Genomic DNA, 2,986 nt, shown 5'->3' with positions numbered 1-2,986 from the left:
AATTACAGTCGAGGAAAAATGCTTCGCGATAATTTTTGGAAATCGTTTATTTCGGACGTTTAGTTTCTAATTTTTCTATTTTCGCGAGTTCGGCCTTTTAGCGTAACGTGACTCGTCGGCGAGGCGTAAAATCTCATGACCATAGGAAAATATCTTGGGAAGGAAAGTCAAACTGGATCCAATGGTGAGGATTTAACATGACTTTAGTTGCACTTTTGATCCAATGGCTAGGAATGACCAAGACCAATGTATAGTAAGGAGGTTTAGCTTCTTTGGGACTTAGAAAATCTGAATTTTTCCACTCCTCTTCCCTCTCCAAAACCGTGAAGCCATCCCCCATTTTCATACCTTCACCAATTTTTCATTTCATCACCAAATCATCTCATTCCAAGCTAGGGAAATCCATAGAACTTGCAAGAAGAATCTCACTAAGGTAACTTGATCTCTCTCCTTCTCAATAGCTGTCCAAACTCTTAGAGTTTGATGATTTTGGTTGGTTTTTGTTCATGAGAAATTTTAGAACTTGTTGGAAAATTAATTGTGATCCATAGGTTTTGCTCTTGAGTGTTTAACTAGGATTGTTTAAGCTTAGTTGTTTGATTTCCATGAGAGTAGTAAGAATTTCATGTTTTGTTCTTAGTTAGGGTTTGAGAAATTTCTAATTGATCAAGAACATGAAAAGTGGTTTTGTTAATTGTGTTTATGAGGTTGTTTTAAGACTTTTTAGAAGATGAAAAATCTTGTCAAAAAAATTATGTGTTGGAAAATAATTTTGTGTTCAAAAAGACTTAGAAAATTTTATGAATTTTGGGTTTGTTTTGGAAAATGTTTTGGTTATGCGAGAAACTGATTTCAAGAGCTAGAAAATCAAGGCCAAGGTTTTAAAAATGAAGAATTGTGGGAGCTAGCCATGTTTCCACATTCTGGCCGAACTGGACAGGGGCATTTTCGTCCCTTTAAAATTGTTTTTGGGTCCTAAAAAACTTAACTATTTGATCTGTCTTTTCGAGACGATGAATTTGGCGTATGGTTCGTCTCGATCGGACAAGAGTTGAATTAGTTATGGTCATTTTAGTTTGAAAACTATTTTGTCGAAAATGTGTTTGTTTTGTGAAAAATAGTGTATTTAACTTCGGGAATTTTTAATCACTATGGGGAGGACTCGAAAACACAATCCGAGAGTGTTAGGAAGTGCCTTAGACACCTCTAGACCTTTGTTGATAGGTTTAGTTTCGTTGAGATATTTTGGGAGAAACTTATGGATTGTACGCTGCTTATTTTAGGGCGCGCGAAAGTGTAGAATTGTTCGAAGTTGTTTGAAATTGGAGCTTGCCGAGGTAAGGGCACCGTTTTTATTTCCGTATTAAATTCCGTCGATAGCATTAGGGTATGCTTGTTGTTGTGCTTGTTTGTTTGTGCACTGTTGGTGAGTGCTTGGTATGTTTGCGTGATGTATTCTCGGTATGAGTTCGTGATGAATACATGAGGTTACTTGTCTTACATATGATTTGATGAAATATATGTGTTGACATGCTTGTTGTGGAAATTACATATTATGTGAATATGTATTGTTGTTGCATTAGTATAGATAAGAGTATCGTATGCTCATGCGTCCATGGTACGTGGTTGCGGGAGTGGACCACGGGGTGTGATTGCGAGAGCGGATCCACCCAAATGTTTGAGGTATTTTATGGGGTTCAATAAGTGGTTGCGGGAGTGGACCACGGGGTGCGACTGACAGTGATTGGGTCCACCGTTATTCTTTTTAGTAAGCACAATACGTGGTGACCGTGATGGGCTGCGGGGTGTGATTGACAGTGATTGGGTCCACTCTAATCTTTGTAGTGACCGTGATGGGCTACGGGATTTTATTGATGTCTTACGGGTTTTATTTGGGTTCACAATACGTGGTGACCGTGATGGGCTGCGGGGTGTGATTGACAGTGATTGGGTCCACTCTAATCTTTGTAGTGACCGTGATGGGCTACAGGATTTTATTGATGTCTTACGGGTTTTATTTGGGTTCACAATACGTGGTGACCGTGATGGGCTGCGGGGTGTGATTGACAGTGATTGGGTCCACTCTAATCTTTGTAGTGACCGTGATGGGCTACGGGATTTTATTGATGTTTCCGAGGTTTATGCGTGTGATTTAACCAGTGGCGGTTATCACCTTTATTCATTAGAGGTTTGCGAGACCAGTGGCGGTTGTCGCCTTGCTTGCGTTAGAGGGTTGTGAAACCAGAGGGGTTGTCGCACTCATTGCATTAGAGGTTTGCATTAGGCTATGTGCGCATTTTATTTATTATGCGTGGTGTTGAGAAGTTGATAAGTGTTTACTCGCTTTTATGCTTTGGTATTTGGTATTTGTATATTTGTTCCAGTTGGTGACCCTTGCTTTGTCTGTCGATTGTGATGAACGGGTTACCCCCTAGGCGATGATTTTCCTTCTGAGACTGTGGGTCGTGTGGACGGCGAGGACTTTGTGGATTATGCGGGAGAATAGATTGTAGTCCTTGGTTAGGCTACACTTTTGTTAGGCTTAGGGCCTAGTTCTTTTGGATGACTGTATTTATACTCAGGCATGTTTAGTGCCTTTTGGCCTTGTGATATATTCGGTTCATAACACTTGTCTTTTATTTATGAACGCGATGTATCTTGGTTTGTAAATTATTCAGGTACACACTTTGCTTCGCGGAAGCCCTGTAGTATAATATTTTGATATTATATTTATATTCCATTGAATGATGAATTGTCGAGATAGCTAAGGGCGTTCACTCGCGCCATTTTTATTTAGCGTGTTGTTTTAAAAAAAAATAAAAAATAATACCCCTTTTTCGGCTTTAAAAATCGGGGTGTTACATTAATTAGGAACACAAGCAACCAATTTCATGAAGCTAATTTCATACATAATCAATAAGTTATTGCAATACATGTCATTCACCAATACATTCTCATCTTCATAGATTACAAATATTTCATGAAT

At 39.0% G+C, this 2,986-nt stretch overlaps 1 long non-coding RNA gene across 1 annotated transcript; it reads left to right on the top strand.

The window, feature by feature from the left end:
- The first annotated feature begins 296 nt into the window (after positions 1-296).
- On the top strand, positions 297-2,760 carry LOC123920374. The gene is made up of 3 exons (XR_006813632.1): positions 297-433; positions 1,284-1,337; positions 2,436-2,760. It is a non-coding gene; the product is annotated as an uncharacterized LOC123920374 (long non-coding RNA).
- Positions 2,761-2,986: the final 226 nt, after the last annotated feature.

Source organism: Trifolium pratense, linkage group LG4 (genome assembly GCF_020283565.1).
Source record: "Trifolium pratense cultivar HEN17-A07 linkage group LG4, ARS_RC_1.1, whole genome shotgun sequence".
Taxonomy (NCBI): Eukaryota; Viridiplantae; Streptophyta; class Magnoliopsida; order Fabales; family Fabaceae; genus Trifolium; species Trifolium pratense.
This window is presented reverse-complemented; position numbering and strand designations above follow the sequence as displayed.